General features: G+C 55.8%; 1 protein-coding gene across 1 annotated transcript in view; it reads left to right on the top strand.

The window, feature by feature from the left end:
* Positions 1 to 204: 204 nt before the first annotated feature.
* Positions 205 to 20,829, top strand: part of LOC106554809 (leucine-rich repeat and fibronectin type III domain-containing protein 1) — a 33,295-nt gene continuing 12,670 nt past the window's right edge. Inside the window, exon 1 of the mRNA XM_087728368.1 lies at positions 205 to 313. The gene's annotated coding sequence lies outside the window, so the exon portion shown is untranslated. The remainder of the gene's footprint in view (positions 314 to 20,829) is intronic.

Here is a 20,829-nt window from a genome sequence, read left to right as displayed (position 1 = left end):
CCGGCCCAGCCCAGCCCGGGTTCTGCAGGGCTGCGAGAAGGAGGCGAGGCGGAGCGGGCAGTGGCCCTTCCCGGAGCCTGAGCGACCCGAGGCGGCGGCGGCCCCGTTGCGCCCGCGGATGGCCGAGCCCAGCTGAGCGCTTCTTCGCCGCCGCCGGCTTCGCCTTTGTGTCCGTCCCCCCGCTCCATGGAGCCCGCGGGGGGCCGGGCCGGAGGGGAGCCCTGAGCCGCCCAGGGACCCGCCCGGACACCAGCCCGGGCCCCGCAGGATGCCGCCGCCGCCGCCGCCCCTCGGCTGAGAGGAGCCGCTCCAGGTGGGTCGCCGTCCGGCGTGGGAGGGAGACTGCGGGGGTGGCGGGGAGGGGGCGAGGGGGGGCGAGGGGCTCTGCGGAAACGGGGCGGGGGGGGGCGCTGGGCTGGCCAGGAGGGGGATGCGCAAAGGCGGCGGGGCTGGCCGGGCTCCCAGCATTGACCCGGCGCCGTCATCCCGCTTCTCCGCCGGCCCGGGGGGACGCCGCCGCCCCGCGCCCCGGCTTCGTGCGGCTGGGCAGGTGGAGAAGCGGCGCCGGCGCCCGGCTCCCTTCGGCCGCCCCCACCCAGATGCTGCTGGCACGGCTGAAGCGCTGGCAAAGGCTCCCCTCCTTCTGAAGGGGCCGAGGGAGGCAGCCCCCCCCCAGATGTTGCACGACCCCCGCCGCAGCCGACGGCGCCGGAAGACACTCGCCTCCCCCCTCCCCCCCCCGCCGCTGGGTGGGAGCAGCCCCGGGCTCGGCGTTGGGCGGGAGGGCGCGGTTTGCCTGGGCAAGGAGACCCCCGCTGGGGAAATGGCTGGCCAAAGGAGGGGTTGCCTCCCCCCATTGCGGCCCCCCCCCCGCGTTTAATCTCCCCCCCCCATGTCTGGCTCTGCAGCTTCTCGCGTCCCTGCGGCTCCCAAGCAGAATTGCAGCGGGAGGGGAGATGCTGGTCTTGCTCCCCCCCCTCCCCCGCCTGCGCTCGCTCCTTTTCTCCCTCTTTCTCCCTCTCTCTCTCTCTCTCTGCCCTCCGGGTGGATGCCCGGGGCTTTCGGAGAAGGGGGAGTCCTCTCCTCTGCCGAAGACCTGACCCCCCCCCTCCGGAAAGCCCCCTCCCCCGCGCCCTACTGACATTGGCACTGGCAAACGCCGGGCGGGCACAGCGCACAAGGAGGCACGTCTGCAGCGCCGCGTTTGCTTCCCCCCCAAACACACACACACACACACACACACACACAAACACGCAGCGGGGGTGGGGGGTGAGACACACACTCAGCCACACAACAAAATAGGCTGGTTCGGGAAGAGACCCGCAGGCGGTTAGGATGGTTCCGGAGAAACCTGGAATCGGATTTATGCTTGTGGGCTGTGCTGGAATGGGAAGGAAGGGGAAAGGAGGGGTCTCGCCAGCCCCCAGCCCAGATCACTGGAAGAGGGGAAAGGCCAGGGACACCCAGAGCCCCCCCCCTCTTGGTATGGCCAGACCCATCTCCCAGAATTCCCTGGGGTAGTCAAAGGAATTCTACCACATCTGGAAAGGCCAGGGCATCATAACTGCTGGTTGGTTTGGAGGTGGGGCGTTCTGTGCAGGCCCTGGCTCACCCAGATGCTGGCACCGTTACCCCTGGCTTCTCTCAGCTGAGGCACAACAGCCAGCTGTCCAGGGTGGTTCCCGCCTGAGGGGCTGCTGTTACCTGTCCCTTTGACCTGGCCCAAGCCCCCTGATGCTGCATGAGCCTTTCCCATCCCTCTCTGAATGAAGGGGTGATGGCTTCTCTCCCACCGACCCCGGCTGCAATCTTTTTCCACACAGGGACTCACAAGTAAACCCCACTAGAGGCCGATGGTTCGCTCTTCTTAAGCGTAGCTCTCCAGACCAGATGGTTTCGACCTCAGCAACTTTAAGATGGGTGGACTTCAACTCCCAGAATTCCCCAGCGGGCGCTCTTAAAGGTTAAAAGGAAAAGCTCGGATCCAGAGCAATTTTTCATCTGGAAGATTTGTGGGGAGGAATGGAATCCCACTCTCCTTTTGGAGGGGGGCCAAGCTACTGTAGCTATAATTCAGAGGTAATAATAATAATAATAAACCAGGATTTTAAACCATCCTCTATAGCAGTGTTCTCAACCTTGGCCACTTGAAGATGTCCGGACTGCAACTCCAGAATTCCCCAGCCAGCGAATGCTGGCTGGGGAATTCTGGGAGTTGCAGTCCGGACATCTTCAAGTGGCCAAGGTTGAGAAACACTGTCCTAACCACTGCTGGGGAATTCTGGGAGTTGAAATCCGGACATCTTCAAGTGGCCAAGGTTGAGAAACACTGTCCTAACCACTGCTGGGGAATTCTGGGAGTTGAAATCCGGACATCTTCAAGTGGCCAAGGTTGAGAAACACTGTCCTAACCACTGCTGGGGAATTCTGGGAGTTGAAATCCGGACATCTTCAAGTGGCCAAGGTTGAGAAACACTGTCCTAACCACTGCTGGGGAATTCTGGGAGTTGAAGTCCGGACATCTTCAAGTGGCCAAGGTTGAGAAACACTGCTCTATAGACAAAGCACAAGGGCCTACAAAACTCCATTCCCAAACAAGTTGCGATATGCATTTCACAGAAAAGACTTTTTCCTTTCTGTTTTCTTCTGGTTCCGCTTGTTATGCTCTTCACGGTGGCGAGTGACAATGGAAGCCACTAGAAAGCTCATATAATAATTGGAAGGAAAGTGTTTTCGTACCCCTGAGATAAAAAGAAAGTCGCCTCTTTTGCAAACACGGATGTAATGAAAGAAAGCAGCTATACTGCATTCATGGAATTTACATAAGGGGCCTCCCTAAAGGGCTCCAGGGGAGATGGGCAGCAGAGAAGGGGGGGAGGGAAGGGAGGGAGGAGGAGGAGGAGGAGGAGGAAGGAGAAGGGAAGGGAGGGAGCGGGGGAGGGAAGAAGAAAGGAAAGAGGAAGGAAAAGGGGAGAAGGAAGGAAAGGGCAGGAAGGAGGAAGGAAAAGGGAATGGAGGAGAAGAGGAAGGAAAAGGGGAGGGAGGAGAGGGGGAGGGAAGAAGGAAGGAAAGAGGAAGAAAAGGAAGGAAGGAGGAAGGAAAAGGGAATGGAGGAGGAAGAGGAAGGAAAAGGGGGGAGGGAGAGGGGGAGGGAAGAAAGGAAAGAGGAAGGAAAAGGGAAGGAAGGAGGAAGGAAAAGGAATGGAGGAGGAAGAGGAAGGAAAAGGGGGAGGGAGAGGGGAGGGAAGAAGAAAGGAAAGAGGAAGAAAAGGGAGGAAGGAAGGAAAAGGGCAGGAAGGAGGAAGGAAAAGGGAATGGAGGAGGAAGAGGAAGGAAAAGGGGGGAGGGAGAGGGGAGGGAAGAAAGGAAAGAGGAAGGAAAAGGGAAGGAAGGAGGAAGGAAAGGGGAGAAGGAAAAGGGCAGGAAGGAGGAAAGAAAAGGGAATGGAGGAGGAGGAGGAAGGAAAAGGGGAAGGAGGGAGAGGGGAAGGAAAGAGGAAGGAAAAGGGAAGGAAGGAGGAAAGAAAAGGGAGAGGAGGAGGAAGAGGAAGGAAAAGGGGAAGGAGGGAGGGGAAGGAAAGAAAGAAAGGAGAAGGAAGGAGAAGAAAAGGGACTGGAAGAGGAGGGAAAGGGGAGGGAGGGAGGAATGAGAGGGGAGGGAAAGGCGGAAGGAAGGAAAGAGGATTTTCCTTCTGGTAGCAAAAGACATCAGTCTGATTCCTGAGGCAGAGAGATCCATAGGCACTTCCAAGGCCTTTGCTTGTCTTGCCCCCCTGCCAGGCCAGCTAGTAAGACAAGGGCCGCTTCCTTGACCCCTGGCCTGGAGGTCCTCTTGAGTCCAGGGTCCGGTCCTGGGGAGAGGAAGGCGTGCCTCGTTTTCTTCACTGCTGTTCCTCCACACTCCGCAGATTGTGTTGCACACTTGAGCAACAAAACGGCGTGTGTGTTCAGTCTAGGCAGGGGCTGTTGTGCCCCCTTGTGGGTGCTGCCTGGTGCGAGGTGTGGTGAGTGTCCTCCACCAGCATCAGGTCAGGAACAGAAAACACAGACAGTCCCCAACTTACAACCGTTTATGTCCTGGCCATTCGAAGCTCCAACCTCACAGGAAAGCGACATGACCGGTTTTCACCTTTCCACCCAATGCAGCGTCCCCCCCCCCTCGGTCCCAGGGTCAGAATTGGGAGGCTCGGCATGGACTTCCGGGGGTCGCACAGTGTCCACTTAACAACGATATCAATCGTTCAACAGCTGTGGTGATTCTCTTAACAACTGTGCAAAAAGGTTGTAAAATGGGACAGAACTCACTTAAGAATGACCTTGTTGTTGTTTTTTGCACAGCCGTAGAAATTTTGGGCACAATTGTGGGCGATAAGTTGAGGACTTACAACTTGAGGGATGCCTGTTGCATTTCTTCCTGGGCTCCAATAAAAAGGAGGCAGCTCCTCATGGTCCATGGAGTCCTTGGTGCAATTTGGGTTGTTTCTTTGCAGATGTTTCATGACCCAACTAGGGAACGTCATCAGTGCTGGAAGGAAGGGGGTTTCCAGAGAGGAGGGAGGAGGAAGGCGACTGTGGGGTCCTTACTGCGCTCTGAGTGGCTCATTTTCTTGCAGATGTCCCATGACCCAACTAGGGATGTGGCTTCTGCTAGTGGCCTCACAGGTGGACTCTTTGCTTTCTCCAACCCTCCAGATGGGTCACGCGTGGGGTCTGTGTGGATCTCTGAGCCCTGGGGAGCAGGGGGAGGGCCCCGGGCTGCTTCTGAGCCTGTTTGGGAGTGCCGCCGTCCGTCTGGTCTGAAAAGGGATCCCCTGCAGCAAATACCTCCGTCCCCAATCAGCTTGGTCAGGAGCAACTGCTCTTCAAACCCAGGAGGAAGGGAGGCTGCCCCACAGAGAGCCGGCTGGTCTTCCTGCAGAGAGAGGGGGCAGAGGAGAGGGAGGGAGGTCAGGGGAAGGGGGGCTGCAACCCAGCTCCTTCCCACATCTGCTGGTCAAGGAGCAGCTGTTTGTGGCAGAAATGGGGCAGCCAGGCAGCTGCAGGAAGGCTCCTCCGTCCATTATCTCCTCCCCGTGCTTATGCTCTCCCCCTCTCTCCGCTGCTCCAGATGGCTCCGTAGGGAATTCTCTGCCAGCATTTGGACAGGCGGACCCGTCTTCCTTCCCACTTGAGCCCCCAATTCCCTGCCCTGTCGAGTACCGGGGAGCAACGGCAGCCAGGTGTGTCCAGGGCTGGAGCCCTGCGGGGTTTCCTCTTCCAACCTCTTGTCGGAGATGCTTTGTGGGGGGGGAGGAGGAAATGTGGGCGAGGACTGCGCTGGGCATGAGGGCAGGCAGGGCTCGCTTGGACTGGCGCTTCCTCTGGGGAGACCTAGAGAGCCCTGGGGTCAAACCAAGCCTCTAGGGACATTCCTCTCCAGCTTGGCTTCTTCCGTTGATTGACATGTTTCTCCGTATTTGATCTTTTTGGCTGGTTTTGGGGATCACCTCGGCTTACGGCCCCTGGGAGGCATGAGATCAAAACCGCAACGATGCCCTTTAGGATCGCCAGCCGCACAGCTTGGGCTCTGGAGATGCCCATCTGCCTTCGGCCTTCCGATCTGCAGGGAAATCCCTGCGTTGGGGGGTCGACCTCTCCCCCCCACAACCCACTTTCCCAGAATGGCCCCACAGCTGTGGGCTCTCCCCCCAAAATGCAACCAGCCTTCTCTCCTGGGACCAGAGGCAGAAGGCTCTGCGTGAACCCGGATTCTGGCAACCCTAAAACCTGGATTAATGCCCAGCCCTCAACTTACGGCCTTCACCTGAACCAACAAAATGCAGGCAGCCCTCGAACTTACGACCGCAATGAAACTGAATTAAAAGTGACTTACGGCCGTTTTCCACACTTACAACCTTTCAACATCTCCACAGTCTGGACACGCGGCCGCCGGCTCCTATTTTGAGAAGCGTTGCCCCGCACTGTGGTTGTAAGTTGAGGACTACCGCGTGTAGCTGCAGGGCCTGTGAGGGACGGGGGGGGGGGGGTTGCTGTCTTATGTGGCCGAGGTGTGCAATCTGCCAAGCCCTCCTTTCTCCGGATAAGACGGATCTCCTCGGCTGCAAAATCTGGAGCAGGCGGTTCCGAATCACGTGGCATTTTTTGGTGGTTTTTAATCAGGATTCTTTCCCTTTTTGAATTAACCTCCTGCAACGGCTGCCCAGAGTTTCTCTGAAATGAAACGGGTGGCAAAGAAATTTAATTAATAAAGATAATAACAATAACAACAACAACAACAACAACAATAATAATGTGGGAGATTCCAGAGGTCCAGGAAAGGGACTCCATTGTTCTTTCCAACCCACAGGGTGATTTCGGTCACAAACCTGAGATCCGTGGATGAGAATCGGGTCTTCGTCTTAACCATGAGAATAACGGAAGGGACCTTGGAGGTCTTCTAGTCCAGCCTCCTGCTCAAACAGGAGACCCTACGTCATTTGAGATAGTTGGCTGTCCAGGCTCTTCTAAAAAGCCTCCAGGGATGAACATATCCACAACTTGGTCCAGAATGCAGCCGCGCGAGCAATTGTGGGTGTACCTAGATACACCCATGTTACACCTATCCTCCTGCACTGGCTCCCTATTGGTCTCTGGACGCGCTTCAAGGTGTTAGTCGTTACTTTTAAAGCCCTACATGGTTTAGGACCTGGCTACCTGAGAGACCGTCTCCTGCCATTTACCTCCCATAAGATCTCACAGGTTGGGCCTCCTCCGGGTGCCGTCGACCGGATAATGCCGGCTGGCGGCCCCCCGAGGGAGGGCCTTCTCTGTAGCTGCACCGGCCCTGTGGAACGATCTCCCCGTAGAGATCCGGACCCTTCCCACTATCCCGGCCTTCCGTAAAGCCACCAAGACCTGGCTGTTCTGGCAGGCCTGGGGCTGTTGATCAATATCCAGCCCCACTTGGACAGAATGGATGGTGCATTATTTTAAAAATTGTATCTTTTCTTAAAATTTTTTAAGTACTTTTATCTTGCTTGTGAGCCGCCCAGAGTCCCAATGGGAGTGGGCGGCATACAAATTTTATTAAACTGAAACTGAAACAGTTTCTGGTGGCAAGCAGTTCCACTGGTTAATTGTCCTCCCTGTTAGGCAGCTGTCTCCTTCATTCCAGGTTGCTCCTCTCCTTGACTACTTTAGACTTATTTATTAATATAATTTATTAATATAATTTATAGGCCGCCCAATCCCGAAGGACTCCGGGACTTCAAGGACTGTCCGTCTGGGTGGAAAGCAGAGCCTGTAATAGCAATAGCAATAGCAGTAGACTTATATACCGCTTCATAGGCCTTTCAGCCCTCTCTAAGTGGTTTACAGAGTCAGCATATTGCCCCCAACAATCTGGGTCCTCATTTTACCCACCTCGGAAGGATGGAAGGCTGAGTCAACCCTGAGCCGGTGAGATTTGAACCGCTGACCTGCTGATCTAGCAGTAGCCTGCAGTGCTGCATTTAACCACTGCGCCACCTTGGCTCTAACTGGGGTGGCCGACCTCCCCCTGGACAGGTGGGGGCCGCCTCCTGTAACAATTCCGGCCAGAAGCAGGAAGGGCAGGTCGGGGGGGTGGAAGGGGGGGGGGCTGAGTGCATTTTGCTACCCCGCGTGTGGCTGTTTGGTGCATGTGTAAACTCTGTGCTTCCCTTCGGGGGAGGAAAACGCGTGGAGGAGATTAAAATAGAGAAGAGTTGCTATTCCTGATACCCCGATGGGGATTCTGACCCACACAATGCGGGGGGCATCTCTGGCGGTGCCAAAGGCAGCCACGCTCGGCATTTGGCTCATCTGGGCGGGAGGGTTGGTGCTGGCCCTGGGGAAGCCAGGCCTTTGCCAAGGGGCCAGGGGGGGAGCAGGGAGGAGGGCTGGACGCAAGGCCCCTTCCAGGATTGGCTGCTGCCCCCCCCTTCCTCTCCCCCTTCCCAAATTGGAGAGCAGGTGGGAAATCCACTTCCGAGGGGGAGTTTCTGCCAGGCTGTTTTGCATTCTGCCTCAGCAGCCATTACAGCCAGTCCTTGACTTACGACATGCTGGTTGTCATGCGCTCATTATCATGCCCAATTTCACAAGCTTCCCTGCTGTGGTCATTAATGGGAGCCATCTGTTGATGCAAAGGGGGGGGGCAAAAGTCAAGCTGGCCCCAATGGGGAGGGAGGGGTTGAAAGAACCTGGACTTCGAGGGCACCATCACAACGGGCATCTTCGTTGGACCACACCCCGGTCACAGGGCCTGCTTCCAGGGCGGAGGGTCCTGCCAGCCCAGGACGGTGGGGCTGGGAAGCATGGTCCAGGCAGTCCATCAGAGAAGCTGCAGGGTGTGGAGTGCCAGAGTGGGCAGGAGTGGGAGTGGGCTCCCCACAGCCCTCCCGCTGCCCTTTCTGGCCACTCTCCCCCACCCCCATCTGCAGAGTGGGGCTTCTGGGTGTGGACGGAGGATTGGAGGTGGACTTACCTGGCCCCTCCCCCCCCCCCGCTGCTTGTGTGGTTCTGCCCCGGAGGTGGGGAAAGCCCAGAAGCCGCGGTGAGGCCTCCAGGAGGGGCACCATCCAAGGGGGCACCCGGATGTCCAGGTTTGCCACTCTGGAGCTGGCAGAGGGGCTGCCCCTCTTTGGAGGGTGGGATTCTGCTTGGAGCTCTTGGGCTTCCCACACGTCCGGCCTTGGGGTCTCCCATCTCTTGGCCCCAAATGTCTCCTCTGGGCTTGAAGAGTAAAAAGTAGGTCACCCTCACTTCCCCCCCAGCTGCTAGGAAGAGGATCAGCTTCCTTTCTTTAGAGAACGAAATCTCTTCAGTGGCCACACAGAGGGCACATTTTCTGCTCTTAAAGGGATTTGATATCCCCTGGGCATGACGGAGCCCCAGTCCAGCCAGACTGACCTCCTGGGCAGAGGAATTCCTCCCTTCTTCCCTCCCTCCCTCCCCATCTTCCTTTCATTCTCTCCTTCCTTCCTTCCTTCCTTCCTTCCTTCCTTCCTTCCTTCCTTCCTTCCTTCCTTCCTTCCCTCCCTCATTATTCTCCTGCCTATTCCCTCCTTCCCTCCCTTCTTTTTCTATCTCCTTCCCTCCCTTCCTCTCCCCCTTCCTTTTCCCTCTGTTCTCCCTTCCGTCCCCTCCCTCCCTCCGTGAGCAGAGGCTTTGAAAAGTAGCTCTCTCCCTCCCTCCCCCACCTTCCTTTCATTCTCTTTTTCCTTCCTTCCTTCCTTCCTTCCTTCCTTCCTTCCTTCTTTCCTTCCTTCCCTCCCTCCCTCCCTCCCTCATTATTCTCCTGCCTATTCCCTCCTTCCCTCCCTTCCTCTCCCCCTTCCTTTTCCCTCTGTTCTCCCTTCCGTCCCCTCCCTCCCTCCCTCCCTGCCACCCTGGACCAACTGCCCGTCCTGCCATTGGCCTATGGTCCACGCTTGTTCTTGACCAGGCCGGAGCGAAGAGCAGCCAGCCTGGCACAGCTTTGCAGCCCCTCACCCAAGGAGGCCTTGCGAGGAACGCCATAAATACCAAGCGGAGCGGAGCCAACCCAAGCCCCCCCCCCACCCCCAGGCCTTTGCCTTGCAGGGGGGGGGTCTCTGCTCCCCTCCCGCCCCTTCCCATCTGGAGGCTTCTGGCTTTTAAGTAAGGGGAAGAAACGTGCCTCTGCCCCCTCCCTGCTCTCCCCCACCCTGTGGCTGAGTGGGGGGGGGGAGGCTTCTGTCTGGGATGCAGCCCTGATGAGGGAGGGGCTTCTTCTCAGACCCCTCCTCCAAAGACAGGGGTTCTGCAGCAGCTGTCCTTGGGTCTTGCCTTCCGGAGCCCTTCCTGTTTTTTTCATGCGCTGCGGTTGTGCCCGGTGTGACCCAGAGGCTCCACTTGCCAGAAGCCTTGGAGTTGCCAATTCTCCCTCCTGGGTCTTCCTGGTGGAGCCCTGGGAAGCCCCAGCTGCTTGGTTGGGGGGCTGCAGAGGCTGAGATGGTGTGGTGGTGGTGGCCTCCATCTCCCTCCCCCACGTGTGCACCCACAGCCCCCCCCCCACACCTCCAGCCACCCAGAGCAAAGGCCGGGGGGCTGCCAGAGGCTTCTAGGGAGCACAGCCAGGCCTTGGATTGGCAGCTGAGCCAGCCAGGCAGCCAGAAATCAGGGCTGGAGGCAAACTCCACGCAAAGAGTCATCCTCGCTCTCCTCGGAGCCCCCTTTAACACTGCAAGGCCCTTGGTGGTGGGAGGGGGGGAGGCTCCGGGCATGCAGATGTGAGGATAAATACAGATGTTTCACCAAGGCCAGGAGGAGAGTCTGGCTTGCTCAGTAGCCCCAGGGTCGGGACAAGGAGGAGCCCGAGAAAACTCGGGGGGCGGGGGGGGAAACCGGATTTTCTTTCTTTCTCCTTGAAGAGTTTTCGCTCTTCATCCAAAAAGCTTCTTCAGTTCTGACTGAATGGTGGAGGATGGAAGGAGTTATATTCCTTGCAGAAATCTGGTTGTTAGGACTCTCTCTGAGAGTCACTGAGGCCGCTTGGAGGTTTATCTGGGCCCTCGGGCTCACCTGAATGCTGCCATAGACATGGGGGGGGGGAGACCTGGGCCACTTAGACTGTGGGAATCTGTATTTCTGAATCCTGCATTCTTGCATTACGTGACGTGAGGCGAAAAGGAGAGGGAGCCATGCAGCCAGAGCTGGATTCCTACCAGTTCGGACGAAGCCTGGGTGGCTGCAACCGGCATTGGTACCCAGGCCTGCCACACCCCTGAACCGCTTCTCTCGGCCATCTTGTTTTGGCCTTCTGCGCATGCGCAGAGCAATTTTTCATGCACTCTGCATGCGTCACGTCTTTGAGCAACAGTAGCGGCACCCGGCACCCACTCCTGCACTCAACCTATGCAACCCGTTTCTCTTTGGCGTAACGTTTCCGAAGTGACTGTCGGCGGAGACTGACAGGAAGAATGGTCCAACCGAAGAGAATATTTGGAGGGGTCCTTGGTGCTCGCTGAGCTGGATGTTCTTCTTGCAGACGTCTCATGACCCAACTAGGTAGCCTCATCAGTGCTAGAAGGGAGCGGGGTTTGCAAAGGAGGAGCCATGCTGGCTGGGGAATTCTGGGAGTTGAAGTCCACAGATCTTAGAGTTGCCAAGGTTGGGCCACCAATCCTTCTCTCCTGCCCCAGATGTGGGTTACCCCTGACCTACAGGGCTCCCTAAATGCAAATTGTTTGGGTTTTTCTTTTTTTAATCCACCCAGCTTGTTCTCTTGCCTGGCCGTTTCCAGATGTGCTTAGGAGTCTAACCCAATCTTTCCAGGCTGGGCACCTGGCCAGCTGCAACCCTCCCCTCTCCCTAAATATCCGGAGGGCCCCAGGTTGTCAAACATCTGTTTGTTTAAGCAGGAAAGGCATGAAAGGAAGAAGCCGAGTCGGGGCCTTGGCTTGAAAGCAGGTTTCTGTTCTGCCTCTGCTCTTCCCGATCGCTTCCTCAAGGATTCCATTTGATTCCCTCCTCAGGAGGTTTTAAAACAGGTATGTTGGCAAAGGAATCCTTTGATATTTGGCATTCCTGCTTATTCCCAGCTCGGTTCGCTGCGTTTTAGCTGGATTTCGAACGTCTCTTTCTAGGGTGAGGAAGGGGCGCATTAACAGATGAAGCAGGTTGATCCGTGTATCCCTAAATATATTTTAAATGCCAGGCAGCTACCTCTTTGTGTTTTTAAAGAGCAGACACACACACACACACTTTCATCATTGTGGAGTTGTGAATGCCCCAACACTGGAAGTCTTTAAGAAGATGCTGGATGGCCATTTGTCTGGAACGGAATAGGGTTTCCTGCCTAGGCAGAGGGTTGGACTAGAAGACCTCCAGGGTCCCTTCCAACTCTGCTATTGTATTGTGTTGTATTAGCTGTAATGCACAAAAATTGGTTTTGTTAGTGTTGTCATCAATCAGGATACAATTTTCTTAGTTTCCACCCTTTTGTTTTCCTTTCTGGTTCTGTAAATTAGCAGTAATTTTGGACGTTTCTTCTGCTGCTTTACGCTCTGTGCAGCTGCTAATTTTTAGGGTTCGTGTGTATTTATTTATTTCTATTTATCCAATTTATTTGCTGTCCGTCTCGCCACAAGACTAAATTTGTCTAAGTGAAAGATCACAAGAAGCTTTTGCTAAAATCGGGTTTTACGTTTTATAAGAGGGATTCTGGACCTCAAGGAGTGCTGAGTTCCAGCCTTCCTCCCGTCCGGGACTGACGATACCAGCCTACCTCGCAGGGTTTTCCTGAAGATAGGTTGATAGGGGCCACCTATTCCCCAAAGCCCCTGAAGGTAGAGCAAGAAGCAGCAGAGGGAAACGAATCAAGCAGAGACTCAACCTGGAACTCAGGACAGTGAGGACAATGGGCCGGTGGAAGCTGTGGGTATCCCAAGGACTGCTTTTGAGAAGAGATTGGAGAACCATTTGTCTGAAATGGGAGGGTCTCCTGCCCAGGGGTGGGTTTCAGCCGGCATTAAGGCCACTTCGCTTGTGCACGCGGCTTGCATGCTGTGCTCGCTTACGAAGTTCAATGGGAATTGTTCTGCGCCTGTGCAGAATTCCCCCCCAGAAAAGGTGGCAACCAGGGAAGTGACTGGGGAAAGAGGCTTGTGGGCGTGGCCAGCCTGGCCGACATACAACTCCCGATTTGTCCGAACTGGTAGGAACCCCCCTGAGCTGCTGCTGCTGCCCGAGCTGGGAGTTGGACTAGAACAATGATGGCTAACCTTTTTCTCCTCGAGTGCCGAAATTGCGCACACCCATAATGCCGTGTGCCCCCCAGGCACATGTGCGCATGACCCCCGTCCTTACCCCGTTCCCCCACGTATGCGTGTGCAATGCCCCCCCCTCCCGCATTCACCTACATCTCCTGCATGCGCGCCAGAGACCAGGAAATCAGCCGGCCAGCGGGAGGAGGCGTGCGCGCGCATACACGGTGAAGCTGAGCTGGCGGACGGCTCGCGTGCCTAGAAAGAGGGCTCCATGGGTTGGCCATCACGGGCCTAGAAGACCTCCGAGGTCCCTGCCAGCCCCGTCATTCGGTGAAGAGCCCAAGCCCTTGGTTGCTCCGTGAAGTCGATGTGCTGCTCTTGCGCCTCTCCCCTCCTCTCCACTGTTGCTCTTTCCACTCCTTCTCCTATGGCGTCTCCTACGGATAAAGCCCAGCTGACTCTCTTCTTCTTTCCGCTGGGCCCCCAGTTCTAAATCCTTCTTAAAATTGGATTTCTGCCTGTTTCTGAGCATTAATCTACTCTCCGCCCCCTGCAAAAAGAGGCAGGAATAAATAGGGGATGATGAGAATAGAAGGATTGCCTTGAGGGTGATGGGAGGAGGAGGAGGAGGAGGAGGAGGAGGGGGCTGAGTAATGTTTTGAGTAACCAGGGGGGCCTCTGAGGAAGGCTCCGGGTTCTTCGAAGCCACAGGGCAAGTCCTCCCGGAGGAATGGGCACTCTGAGAGGAACGGCCTCCAACTTGCTATAAAGACTAAAAAAGGCTGTACCAAGATTTGAACTTGTAACTTCCAAACTCACCACAGGCAGTCCTCAGACTAATGACCACAGTTGAGCCCAGCATTTCTGTTGCTCAATGAGACGAGGGAGTTTTGCCTCGTGTCGCGACCCTTCTGACCACCGTTAAGTGAATCACTGCAGTGGTTAAATCAGTGTTTCTCAACCTTGGCAACTTGAAGATGTCCGGACTTCAACTCCCAGAATTCCCCAGCAGTGGTTAGGACAGTGTTTCTCAACCTTGGCAACTTGAAGATGTCCGGACTTCAACTCCCAGAATTCCCCAGCCAGAGAATGCATTCGCTGGCTGGGGAATTCTGGGAGTTGAAGTCCGGACATCTTCAAGTTGCCAAGGTTGAGAAACACTGGGTTAAATGACTGACAACGTTGTTAAGTGAATCTGGATTCCCCCGGGGACTTTGCTTGTCCGAAGGTCGCAAAAGGGGAATCACGTGACCCCTGGGACACTCGCAACCGTCATAAGTGCGAGTCGGTTGGCAAGCATCTGAATTTTGCTCATGTGACCATGGGGAGGCTGCAACGGACGTAAGTGTGAAAACCAGTCATAAGTCACTATTTTCATTGTAACTTTGAAAGGTCACTAAACAGAACAGTTATAAGTCGAGGACTACCTGTATAGTCCCTCATTATAATGTTAAATAAAAAAACAGGCCTCCTAGAGTTGCTAAGATTGAAGAAACACTGATTTTATGAGAGAAAAATTTAGGAAGGTAGAAAATCACTTTTCAATTCAATTTGAACGGATGAGGTTGGTTGATTTGCACAACTGCCCATCTGATCTTGTTCATGCACCGTCCGGAGAATATTATGGGATGTTACGAAGTGTAACCTGTTATGTGGATTAGCAGTTAGCAGTTAGACTTATATAGCGCTTCCTAGGGCTTTCCGCCCTCTCTAAGCGGTTTACAGAGTCAGCATATCGCCCCCAACAACAATCCGGGTCCTCATTTTACCCACCTCGGAAGGATGGAAGGCTGAGTCAACCTTGAGCCGGTGAGATTTGAACCGCCGAACTGCAGAACTGCAGTCAGCTGAAGTAGCCTGCAGTACTGCTTTTAACCACTGCACCACCTCGACTCTTGTGTTGGCAGTTGGTCAAACCACATCAACCAGTACCCCAATAATTCCAAGCTGGCTGGGGAATTCTGGGAGTTGAAGTCCAGACCTCTTAACAGTTGCTAAAAGTGAAAAATACTGCTCTAAATATTAATCTCTTGTCCCTCTGGGGGCGACCCCCCCTGCCCCCCATGACTTCAGCAGGACACTGACCACCTGCTTTTTTTCCAGCAAGGCCCCCCATGCCCCCCCCCAGAGTTCTCCCTGCTTTGCAGTCCAGCAATATGGGCTCAGGAACACCTGGCTGGAGGGAATCCTTACACTTGGGTGGGTGGTAAAACTTCCCTTCACCCCCCCCCTCCTTCGCCATTCCCCAGGCCGAGGGAGGGGGGGGGACAGAGAAGGGAAGAGGGCTGCCAGTCTCCTATCTCTCTCCGCTTGCCCCGTGGTTGGGGGCTGCCAGCTCAAACCGGATTAGCATAGCCTTCGATCAATGGATTCATTCGTCGGAGGTCAAAGGACGCGGCTTTAAAAGGGTGACTGAAAAAGAAGAGCCCCCTCCCCCCCCGGGCAGTACGGAGGGTGCCGTATTCGGGGTGTGTGGGGCTGAGAAGTATGAGGGGCAGGTTGCAGAGAGCGTGGAATAATCACAAAATGATTATTAAAGGCAACCAGCCAGTGGCAGAGCATGGGGGGGGCACTAATTAGGAGGATTCAGCGGCCTCCTCTTCTTCTTCTATTTCTGTCCTCCCGCATAGACGCACATCTGTCTGAGGACCCTGAATGCAGCCCCCAAGGAGGGACCCCCTTCTGCAAGGCCCATGATCCTGTGGGGGGGGGGACAAGGTTGCTCAGCATCTCTTTGCTGCATCATGGATTTGACTCAGGCGCGTGACAAAACAGCCAGCCAGCCGGCTCCTTCCCACCTCCTCCTCCTCCTCCTCGGAGAACGTGCCCTCTGCCTGCGTGGTCTCTTCCCCAGGCTGCCCCGGTTGGGTGGGTGACATCCAGAGGCAAAGGAAGGGAGGGGGTGGCTCTCTTGCAGGGCTCTGGGGCCTTCGCAGCAGCCCGTGTGATCTTGAGGAGGTAGAAGGGGCACAGCTGGCATTTGCAAGCCTTCAGAGGAAAGGCTGCCCTTGGCCTTCCCTCTCTTCTTCCCTCTCCCACTCTCTCCTTCTCTCTCTCCCTCCTCCTCCCTCTTTCCCTCTCTCTTCATCCCTCTCCTCCTCCTTCTCTCCCTTTTCCTCTCTCTTTCTCTCCTTCTCTCTCTCCCTCCTTCTCCCTCTTTCCCTCTCTCTTCTTCCCTCTCCCTCTCCTCCTCCTTCTCTCCCTTTTCCTCTCTCTTTCTCTCCTTCTCTCTCTCCCTCCTTCCTTCTCTCTCTCTCTCTCCCCCTCCTCCCACAGAAAGAGACAGGGACCGGGAAGCGGATTTGCTGAAGATGACGCCCTGCAGAGGTTAGAGATTTTGACCACACACACACACACACACACACACACACACACACAGTGGCAATTTCCACTTCTCCCCCCCCCCCCGCCCTCCTTGTTCTTCTGTCTGTTGTTGTGCAAAGAGGTTAGAAGCTGGAAGGCGGTGCTGTAATTACCTCTAACAAGAAAATAGCCGGTCTCGGTGCTAATGTCAGCTCTCTGCCGGTGGTTCTCGGAGAGGGATCGTCCGCAGGGGCAGCGCAGGGCCAAGAGGGGGGCTGGGTCTTCCATGCCCCTTGGTCCAGTCGGTGGCAGTCCCCCAGGAGCCCCCCCCCTCTCTCTTTCTGACCAGGCCCGGAGGTGAAAACCTCTTGGCCCTTCTGAGTTTTCCAGGGGCTCCTTGGGGGTCATTTTTAATTCTCTGTTTCCCCCCAGTGGGTGGTCTGGGGCAGGAGACCTCGTGGCAGGACAAAGCCAAGGGGTACCGTCGGTCCTCGGCTACGGCTCAGCTCTGGTCCCCCCCCCGTAGGTTCTTCCCCGTTGATGGAATGAGAATGATGGGATGGTCCTTCATCAGTTGGAGTGGCCCCCTCCTCTCCCCAGCCCGAGTCCCATCAGAGCCCCCAACTCAAATTCCCAGCTGGGAGTGTTTTAGAAATTGCCAATCCTGGATCCTCAAGGCGCCTGCCTTCAGGGGGCTTCCAAACCGGGCCAGATCGACCTTACAGGGTCGTTGTTCAGCTTTTGAGCTGTCCTCTTTTTTTTTTTTTTATCTCGCTCACCTTTATTATTATTATTGTTTTGTAAATAATTCAGGCCGACAAATAGACACAATGCTGCGGCCGGCTGTGAGAGATGGACTGGCCCAAAGTCACCCAGCTGGCTTCCATGCCTAAGGCGGGACTAGAACTCCCGGTCTCCTGGAGATTGGTCCAGAGCAGTCTTTCTCAAGCTTGGAGACTTGAAATCCTGTGGACTTCAACTCTCAGAATCCCCCAGCCAGCTTTGCTGGCTGGGGGATTCTGGGAGTTGAAGTCCACAGGATTTCAAGTCTCCAAGCTTGAGAAACACTGGTCCAGAGTCACCCAGCTGGCTTCCATGCCTGAGGCAGGACTAGAACTCCCAGCCTCCGGGCTTCTAATCTGGTGCCTTTCACTGCTCGCTCAGCCCGGCCTCCTCCTTCCTTCCTTCCTTAAGGGACGGATGCTGTTATTAATATAGCTGCAGAGTGGGATCCTGTCCCCAGCCAGGCTTTATGAGCTGGTCGTAATTGTTACTTTTGACTCAACTATTGATTAGCAACCTTTGATTTGGCAATTATTGGCTGTTGCGTCTGTTTCACAATATGAGCTGGGAAAGGCTTCCTTCGTCTCCGAAGGGCAAAGAGAGATGCAGAGACCTTCCCCCCTGGGGGGGGGGAAGCAAAGCCCCCCCCAGGCTGCCTCCAGGCCAGCGGTCACTGACTGGTGATTTATAGACCACTGGGGGTCCGCCAGAAAATATATTTGCATTTTTTATATTGCACTAAATCAGGGGTTTCTCAAGCGTTGGGATGGATGCGGGCAATATGAACGCTTGTGTTCCTGCAGAGAGTCTCCCCCTTCGGAGTCTTTTGGGGCAGGTCGGAAGGGGGCAGAAATTCTGGCTTGGGGTCTGCTTCGGCCTCCTGGTGGGGGGCTTTGGGCGAGGGCTGGAAGGAAGTACTGATGGTGGCAGAGAGACGGAGGGCCTCAATCCAGTGGGGCTGCCTCATGGCCTGGAACTGGCTGACCATCTCAGCCCGCTGAGCCTCCAGGCGCTGGTACCTGGCCTACGCAGGTCTTCCCTCCGCTTGGAAAGCCCACGCTCCTAGTCCTCAGTGAGGTGCTTCTGCTGAGCCTCCTCCTCAGTCAGATCCCATTTGAACTGACAGCTCTTTCTCATGGTGGCTGCTCAGCTCCAGCAACGGCTTCCTGTTGGGGCCCTAAGGAGCCCCGGTGGGCAGACGAGGAGGGGCTGGGAGGGGAGAGTAGAGGCCGGTGAGGCGCCCCTCGGGAGTGACATTCAGTTGGCCACGCCCACCCACATGACCACCTGGCCACACCCACCCAGCCGGTCATTATAGGCAGATCCTATTAGTGGTCCGCGGGATTTAAAATGATGGATTTGGTGGTCCCTGGGGTCCGAAAGGTTGGGGGGGGGGGCTTTGCTCCAGACAACCAACACCAGGCTTGGTCTCCCTCCAAGGGCCACACCGGGGTGTCGATTGGGCAATAAGTCACCCGCATTGGAAGGGATTGGGGGGCTTCTGGCCTCCAGCTGTGGATCCATCTCCCCTGGAGCATGAGACCCCGGGGTGGCGCAGTGGTTAAATGCAGCACTGCAGGCTACTTCAGCTGACTGCAGTTCTGCAGTTCGGCTGTTCAAATCTCACCGGCTCAGGGTTGACTCAGCCTTCCATCCTTCCAAGGTGGGTGAAATGAGGACCCGGATTGTTGTTGGGGGCGATATGCTGACTCTGTAAACCGCTTAGAGAGGGCTGAAAGCCCTATGAAGCGGTATATAAGTCTAACTGCTATTGCTACTGCTATCTGAGTCTGGCTGATAAGGCAGCACAGAGAGCGTCTCTCCTGCCAACGTCTGAAGGCTGGCATGGAAGTGGCCGTCGCCGGCCAGACAGGCAGGCAGCGAGATAGCCTCCCCCCCCCCCCCCCGTGGCTGAAGGGCAGGAGAAGACGGGGCTTGGAGCAGGCCATAAATCTGAGCAGCCGGTGGTCAAGATAAGGCCAGCAGAGGAAGCCCCTCCCCTTGGCCCCCCCTGCTCCCCCCCCCCGCCAGAGGCCGTGGCTTGCAAGCAAAGGAGGGGGGGGCTTGAGGGGGAGGCCGTCCTGCAGAGGGGAGGCTGGCACTGTTGAGCCACGAATTTCATCCCTAAGAGCCGTGTATTTTTAAAAGTGTCCCATTTTAACGACCTTTCCGGCCACAGTTGCTGTGAATCCCTGCAGTTGTTAGATTGGTAAAATGGTTGTTAAGTGAGGCTGGCTTCTCTGTTGACTTTGCTCCTCAGGAGGTCAAAAGGGGATCAGTGACCGTCATAAATGTGAGTCAGATCCCAATTTTGACCTTGGGGGGGGGGGGCTCCGAAGGTCACAAGTGTGGAAAACAATCACAAATCCATTTTTTTTCAGTCCTGTTGTAATTTTGAACGGTCGTTAAATGAAACGTTGTAAGTCGAGGATTACCTGTCCAGGAGCTGAGTCACCCTTGACAAATGAACAGAACGAAGGCCTAAACTCTCCTTGCTAAGCAAACAATCCTCAATTTACAACATTTCACTTAGTGACCATCCGAAGTCACCACAGCACTGGAAAAAGCCTGCGACTGTTTTCCACACTTATGACGGCTGCAGCATCCCCAGGGTCACGGGATCAAAATCCAGACAACTTTGGCAACCGACTCGTACTTGTGACGGTTCCGACGTCCCAGGGTCATGTGACCCCCCCCCCCGATGAGCCAAGTCATTGGTGAAAACAGATTCACTTAACGACCGTGTGACTAATTTAATAACTGCCACGATTCACTTTTACACGTGGCAAGAAAGGTCGTAAAATGGCGCAAACCTCGCTTAACAACCGTTTCACTTATTTTTGGGCTCAGTTGTGGTCGTAGGTTGAGGACTTCCTATATGTCTTGCCAAGCTGCAGTGAAACCATCCCGGCTGTTTGCAAGCCAATCACCAAACTCGGAGACCCCCGAAGACTCCGCCGTTCAACCGGAGTTGCATCGATTCTCTCCTGTTGGCCCCCTTTCCAGTCTCCAAACTGGATGCCAAGCACCTGCCACTCTCCGAGGCTGGCGGTTCTCTTGGCATTACCACCAGAGGTGGGGATCCTCCAATTGTGCCCAGGAATCCGTTGGCATCTTTCGTGGCGCAGGAGGCCTTGGGGGGGGGGGAAGATGGGCGGCTGGACTCGGCTGCTTCGCACCTGCGCCCCCATCCTGGGCGGCATTTGTGGGTTTGAGACGCTCCGTCTCACAGCGGCTTCTCTGCCGTTGGCCTGGTCTCTCTTCCGTTGGCCTGGGCAGCCGAGTGCCAGGGCCTCCTCCGCTTGGGACCGGCCTTCCCCCAGCCTCTCCCTCCGCAGCTGCTGCGGCCAGGCGGCTCGCGATGTGCCGGATGGGCCTGCCAGACACCCGCATCATCACGGCATGTTCCCTGGCTGCACGCCTGCAGGAGCAGCAGCTGCAGCAGCCGCCACCACAGTCTTGCAGCCGTGAGTGGAGCTGCGGATCGATAATTGCACCCGTTGTTGGCCGAGCTGCCATTGAGACAGGCGGGGGGGGGCAGCAAAAGGGGAGAGTGGGCTGGGGAGGGGGGGTCTTTTCCTGCACAGGTACAGGCACCCACCGTTTCATTTAGCGACCGTCCAGAGTTGCAACGGCACTGGGAAAAGCCCCCTCCTCGGACCCCCTTCTTCCTTGTTGCCAACAGATAAAAATTTAAAAGTACTAGATCAGTGTTTCTCAACCTTGGCAGCTTGAAGATGTCTGGACTTCAACTCCCAGAATTCCCCAGCCAGCGAACGCTGGCTGGGGAATTCTGGGAGTTGAGGTCCAGACATCTTCAAGTTGCCAAGGTTGAGAAACACTGCTATAGATTGTGCAGAAATGGATAGGTTGAGATTAAAGATAAAAGATACAGAACATTTTGAGATGTGGCACTTGTCTTCTCAATGGTTGGACCATAGAAGCAGAAATTAGAAACTGGAAAAATATTATTATGTATGTCCGAGGTGGCGCAGTGGTTAGGGTGCAGCACTGCA

The sequence above is a fragment of the Thamnophis sirtalis genome, unplaced genomic scaffold (assembly GCF_051295495.1).
Source record: "Thamnophis sirtalis isolate CommonGarterSnake01/CBP01778 unplaced genomic scaffold, rThaSir2_p1.2 scaffold_13, whole genome shotgun sequence".
Classification (NCBI taxonomy): domain Eukaryota; kingdom Metazoa; phylum Chordata; class Lepidosauria; order Squamata; family Natricidae; genus Thamnophis; species Thamnophis sirtalis.
The sequence above is the reverse complement of the archived record's forward strand: the minus strand, read 5'-3'. Positions and strand labels throughout refer to the sequence as shown.